The 7084-nt window shown below is 38.6% G+C and overlaps 1 long non-coding RNA gene across 1 annotated transcript; it reads left to right on the top strand.

Moving 5' to 3' along the window:
* The first annotated feature begins 296 nt into the window (after positions 1-296).
* LOC137999080 (uncharacterized) lies at positions 297-1851 on the top strand. Its single transcript, XR_011122890.1, has 3 exons — positions 297-445; positions 1107-1193; positions 1631-1851. It is a non-coding gene; the product is annotated as an uncharacterized lncRNA (long non-coding RNA).
* The last annotated feature ends 5233 nt before the right edge of the window (positions 1852-7084 follow it).

The following is a 7084-nucleotide window of genomic DNA, read 5'->3' as shown; positions in this document are numbered from 1 at the left end:
ATGGTCTCAGTTCTCTTTTTTCTTACGTATCAGCTAAGTTGCGGAATGCGCTACCTGATTTTATCCGTACCTATGAGTTTACTGGTTTTAAAAGAAAATCCAGGGCCGCATTTTGTACAGCGGCTTTTCTTTTTAATGAACGTATCAGGGGGGGGGAAGCAACTTCCCATACATTCTCTTAAATGAAATCCAAACGATGTTCTCACAACTTGCAAAGCAATCATGGAGGCATTAGTCAGCGGATTCGTGTATTGCGCACGAGCAGAATTTGTCATCCAGAAATGTAAACAAAACAAGAAACATGGCGGCCGATGTCGGTGCGAAATGTGGTGGCTTTTTTTAGTGTATTCAACGATTTTTTTTTTATTTCGAAGCCCTTCAATTTGGAAAATTTACTTCTTGGTGGACGTCGGTTTTAACGCACAGTGGTTTCTCCGAGATCAAGGTAAGGCAACATTTTGTAAATGTGTATGACTTCGCGTTAAAAAACCTCTTGAGCTAGTAAGCTTAAGATAATTGGCTAGGTGATAAAACAGGTTGGTGAGCAAACAGTAATTATCCCCGCTGTATAGTAACTCGCAATTTTTCAAGTTTTTTCAATTTTTTTGTCTTTGTAAAATGTCAATCGGGTGTTCGATTTATGGTATTTGTAGTAGAAACACTTACCGGTAATACTCAGAGATAGACATTCCTTTGCATGTGTTATTTGATAACTAAACCAACGTTTTACTTTGTAATTTTTTCCAGCTAGCATTTATTACCGCCTATAAAAAGAAATTCGTTCGCGAAAAGAGAATATTGTGAAAACCAGCTTTCATTGAGGAAGAGTTCTTTTGCTTGCATTGTTTGTTTTACTTCAATTGCATTACTTGTCTTTGAGGATTTTTATTGATACTCCTGGGGCGAGATTCCTACATAAAAGTGATGGAGTGCTCATCTGAATTTTTAAAACAAAGCCTTAAAACGAATTAGAATAGTCTTTCCAACAAACTTTTGTTTGGCTTTATATAGTCTTTTTAGCCAGAAAGGTACTAAGGTAAACTCTATATATGATCAGGTTAGTTTTTGTTGTTTGTTATTTTTTTAATTTTTTTGCCACACCACAGACATAATACAAAGATAAGGAATAAAGAAAAAGAGAGAAGAAAGAAAATTATAAAGAGAAGAGACGAAAAAAAAGAGTTTTAAACATTGTAAGTGGTTCAGAGTCATGGATTTTAATTGTGTTTCGGTCAAGGCAGAATGGAGCACACCTGTCACTTTTTCTAGGATTCCCCCTGCCCTCCCTTTGGTTCTGGTTATAAAATTTTCAAACCAGTTTCATTTTTATTTTCCTTTGCTCCACTTTGTGATGACACTGAGACAACAAAAAATGAGAATTAAATTGGTTGAATTAAAAGTTTTCTAATTAAGGTTTTTTTTTGAAAAAACAAAAACAATTTCATGTCTGGAGCAAATATACACAGTTTCAATTTAAGCAATTTCCATTTCTTTCTTGGTGAAGTCAGTCCTTTTTCATCTAAAAGGCTTTCCTGCCATGTTCTCACATTCTGTCTTCCACTGCATCCACAGTGCCAGTTTCAGCAAGCAAAATTGTCTATCGTTGACATGTGTTTTTCATTTCTTACAGGAGAAAATAACAGTTGGATTGTTCTATCACCACTGATTGCAATTTTCCAGCTGGGAGGGAGTTTTGTTATCAATAAAGAGTATAAATGGGCCATGTCAGGACGATGACATGCCATTATGGGGAGGACATTTCATTAAGGGTTGATCACTGAGTGTTAGCTTGTTGCGCACGAAAATGTTTGAGGCCTTGACTGCAAAAACAAATAAACAAATAAAATTCTTGTTTCTGGTCGTTGACTGGACATCACTAGTAGAACTCACATTGTCTCCATTGTTGCATGTAACATGAAATGTACTGTTCAAGAAGTTGGACATGTGGTGTGAACAGCCATATGGCTGGACACACTTGATGTTTACCTGACTTGAACAGCACGGAATATATGCTATTTCACCTGTCTCATAATTCATGTGGTTGTCTCTATCCCAACTGTAATGTTCAAAACACACATGCTCGGGTTGGCTTCATAACTTCCCCTACAGGCAGTTAAGGGGTAACTGCCTGCATCATTGATAGCAAATGGGAAGGTATGTTGATAGTGGTAGTGGAATTCCTGTATATACAAATGAATTCCTGGAATTTCAATTTGCAGGGTCCAAAGGAGATCCTCATGGTCCAATCTGAGGTCACTCTTCTTTCTCAAATTTTCTACCAAATAATCAATTTTTAGTTATCCCTCTTCAAGCTGAACATTCGCAGTTCATGAGATAGCTAGCAGGTGTATGCTTCAATCGCTGGAGTTAGGGTCACCAAGATGACAGATAGGCTTGGTAGACCCTTGGTAAAATACTTGTTCTGGAATTTGATGTTACAATTAGTTCCAAGAGACACTGCACGTTCCCAGCTGAAAGGATTGCAGCTGGCATTCAATATAGGACACCCACTATCAGACTCCTCAAATTCTCTAACATAATTCATCTTGAAAATCTATCTTTTGTTTATCAGTGGCACCATAAACTAAGCCCCTCTAGTTTTGTTAATTTTTTTAACCCGGTATCTTCTATTCATTCATATAATACACGTCAATCACAGATTGATAATCTGTTTGTTACATGTGTTCATACCACTTCAATGCGGTATTCGTTCTCTCAGTTACACTGGTCCAAAACTTTGGAATTCTTTATCCATTGATGTTAAGAAAAACAAGCTTTCTTCCAATTTTCGTCAATATATCAAAAATTCTGTGATTGGTGGTTATAATACTATTATTGATTCCTAATGTTTTACAATTATGTAATCTTTAACTGTTATTTAATTAATAAAGTAATACTTTTTGTCTAAAACAATTCTTTTGCATCTCTTTTCCTTGACTCATTCATGTTTTGTTTTGGGTCACCTACTTGGTTAGTTCATTGAACGAACCTACAATTGTAAAATTTCTTTTTCTTGGCAATCCCTTGATGTTATATTTTAAGCACTAATTTCTATTAATTATTATTTCTGTCTGAGCATAAATAAAAATTGACTTGACTAGGACAAATTCAAGAATGGAAAGTAGCACTTTTGGTGGTCGAATGAAATAACATTTTTTTAAAATATTCTTTCCTTCAGATCTCCCCAACCCAAAACATCCCGCTGATATACAGGAAAGTTTCCAAAAGCAGTTTTTCGTATTTCGGCGAGAAGAACATGTTACCAGTAGATATTGTGTTGAATGAAATTAAACGTGGTTGGTTCGACGATGTTTGTCGTGATGTTTTGGAGCCATCGAACAACAGGAAGAGGTCCTTAGGTGAAAAAATTACACTGATTACCGTCTGAATCCTAAAACTCGGATATCCGACGATGCATCGGAAACAACTTGAAATATTTGGGTTCCCCTGAATAAACGGATTTATGTCGAGCAAACTAGCTACGCGGACTACGCATTCAACTCGTACTCCCAAATTATTTGTGTGAGTTGTGCCTCGACGGGAAGCTTCAGAGCCATTAGGGAACGAGTCAGCTATGAACGTTTTCTCAACTTCACTTCGTGATAATAGCACCAACAATAAAGCCAACAGACACATAGTTTTTACAGAGATCGCCATCTTTTTAACATTCGAAAACACCTGAAAGCAGGCCTGCTATGACAGTCGCCTGCTATCACAAAGAGCGCCCGCTCAAAAATACCCCGCTGACCAAGATTACCGCTTAGCAAGTTGTGAGAACATCGTTTCTCGGTCCCAGGCCTTTTTTCTATCCCCCCCCTGGAACGTATCTTTAAATATTATGTATTTAGTAAGTATCTGTATATGCTATGTATTTTAGCTGTAAATGTAATGTCTCGAAGATATTAGCTCCTGTAGTTATTCGCAAAAAGCTTATGACGGTATGTATGTTACTTTTAGGAGGGCGCATGCGTACACTTTGTAATCTGCGACTCCAGTGCTTACCATATGACAGATAAATGACTTTTGTCTTGAATATATAAGCCATCTAATTCTTACGCTATATTGACAAGGGCGGTTTGGAGCTGTGAGTAGGCGTGGGATTTGTCACATATGGTTTAGGGGCCGACATATCTCTCCCTCAATGCCGTACCGGGAGGCAAGGTCGGTAGCAGAAAGCAGCGAAGGGCCAACTGCGTCCAAAAGCGATCGCACGGGCCGAAATCCCGGGATGACTCGTTTGGTACGACGCTCCAGCGCCGGTGTCTGGAGGTACTGCGTTTTTCTCTCTTGTTCAAACATTCCGTCAGCGCATGCGCAAATGTTCTGGCTCTTCGATACCTAGCCTACCAAAAGAAAATTAACATGCTGATTTTTTATTTATTTATTTATTTATTTTTTGTACCAGCAATTGACATTTCAGTTAATTTTATAGGCATAAACGTAACGTAAGAACCGTGCGTGTCTGATCTTGTCACAGACAGAGGCGAGAGATGGTTTCATGCAGACTGGGACGCCTAAAATGCTCTGTTGTAAACATGGCGGTTCACGAGTGAAGTTGTCTCTCTGGCCTTTCTGTGGACGAATTCCAGGACCTACTGACACAATCTGGGCAAGTTTTGAAAGCTAAAACCTTCAATCGATGCGTTATTTTGCTGGTAGGACTGGGTGGCCCGACACTTATGAAAAAAAACTATGAAATGAGAATCGGGAGTCTTCCCTTGTCATGGAATGGCAGAATTACCCAGAATTCTTTTTGGGCATGAGCGAGGCAACTTAAGAAGCACGAGACTGGCCCTCATCGAATGGCTGAAGCGCGGCCAGAGGAAATGATTTTTAGCCAGATAGTCAGGAGTAGGCCTGGTGTGTGCTGTTAACTTAGATTTTGGATTTCTGAACAAGTTTTTATCATAGAAAATTCGCCACAAAGTTGTGCTTTCATTTCGTTGTAATTCTCGTGTCAAAGATAAGGTATAATAATGTAAATAAGAGAATAACGATATTTGTATTTGCAGATTCGCTGTCCTCTTACTACGAAAGTCAAGCTCTACATCTCTATGCAATAAGCGCATTCAAAATTTCCTCGTATTACTTGATAAAAGTATGTTTTGTTTTGTTTTTTTAATTGAGAAACGGGTTTTCCTGCTTATATGAAAAATACGTTTTCTCTCCCGTCCCCTTCTTATGCATGATCTTGGCGGAAATTACATTCTGTTCCTCAATAAACCTGGAACAACCAGTTATGGTCTCAGTTCTCTTTTTCTTACGTATCAGCTAAGTTGCGGAATGCGCTACCTGATTTTATCCGTACCTATGAGTTTACTGGTTTTAAAAGAAAATCCAGGGCCGCATTTTGTACAGCGGCTTTTCTTTTTAATGAACGTATCTTTAAATATTATGTATTTAGTAAGTATCTGTATATGCTATGTATTTTAGCTGTAAATGTAATGTCTCGAAGATATTAGCTCCTGTAGTTATTCGCAAAAAGCTTATGACTGTATGTATGTTACTTTTAGGAGGGCGCATGCGTACACTTTGTAATCTGCGACTCCAGTGCTTACCATATGACAGATAAATGACTTTTGTCTTGAATATATAAGCCATCTAATTCTTACGCTATATTGACAAGGGCGGTTTGGAGCTGTGAGTAGGCGTGGGATTTGTCACATATGGTTTAGGGGCCGACATATCTCTCCCTCAATGCCGTACCGGGAGGCAAGGTCGGTAGCAGAAAGCAGCGAAGGGCCAACTGCGTCCAAAAGCGATCGCACGGGCCGAAATCCCGGGATGACTCGTTTGGTACGACGCTCCAGCGCCGGTGTCTGGAGGTACTGCGTTTTTCTCTCTTGTTCAAACATTCCGTCAGCGCATGCGCAAATGTTCTGGCTCTTCGATACCTAGCCTACCAAAAGAAAATTAACATGCTGGTTTTTTATTTATTTATTTATTTTTTTTTTGTACCAGCAATTGACATTTCAGTTAATTTTATAGGCATAAACGTAACGTAAGAACCGTGCGTGTCTGATCTTGTCACAGACAGAGGCGAGAGATGGTTTCATGCAGACTGGGACGCCTAAAATGCTCTGTTGTAAACATGGCGGTTCACGAGTGAAGTTGTCTCTCTGGCCTTTCTGTGGACGAATTCCAGGACCTACTGACACAATCTGGGCAAGTTTTGAAAGCTAAAACCTTCAATCGATGCGTTATTTTGCTGGTAGAACTGGGTGGCCCGACACTTATGAAAAAAAACTATGAAATGAGAATCGGGAGTCTTCCCTTGTCATGGAATGGCAGAATTACCCAGAATTCTTTTTGGGCATGAGCAAGGCAACTTAAGAAGCACGAGACTGGCCCTCATCGAATGGCTGAAGCGCGGCCAGAGGAAATGATTTTTAGCCAGATAGTCAGGAGTAGGCCTGGTGTGTGCTGTTAACTTAGATTTTGGATTTCTGAACAAGTTTTTATCATAGAAAATTCGCCACAAAGTTGTGCTTTCATTTCGTTGTAATTCTCGTGTCAAAGAAACGGTATAATAATGTAAATAAGAGAATAACGATATTTGTATTTGCAGATTCGCTATCCTTTTACTACAAGAGTCAAGCTCTACATCTCTATGCAATAAGCATATTCAAAATTTCATCGTATTACTTGATAAAAGTATGTTTTTGTTTTGTTTTTTTAATTGAGAAACGGGTTTTCCTGCTTATATGAAAAATACGTTTTCTCTCCCGTCCCCTTCTTATGCATGATCTTGGCGGAAATTACATTCTGTTCCTCAATAAACCTGGAACAACCAGTTATGGTCTCAGTTCTCTTTTTTCTTACGTATCAGCTAAGTTGCGGAATGCGCTACCTGATTTTATCCGTACCTATGAGTTTACTGGTTTTAAAAGAAAATCCAGGGCCGCATTTTGTACAGCGGCTTTTCTTTTTAATGAACGTATCTTTAAATATTATGTATTTAGTAAGTATCTGTATATGCTATGTATTTTAGCTGTAAATGTAATGTCTCGAAGATATTAGCTCCTGTAGTTATTCGCAAAAAGCTTATGACTGTATGTATGTTACTTTTAGGAGGGCGCATGCG

The sequence above is a fragment of the Montipora foliosa genome, chromosome 4 (genome assembly GCF_036669935.1).
Source record: "Montipora foliosa isolate CH-2021 chromosome 4, ASM3666993v2, whole genome shotgun sequence".
NCBI classification, from domain to species: domain Eukaryota; kingdom Metazoa; phylum Cnidaria; class Anthozoa; order Scleractinia; family Acroporidae; genus Montipora; species Montipora foliosa.
Note: the sequence above shows the minus strand (reverse complement) of the source record. Positions and strands in the feature narration are given on the sequence as shown.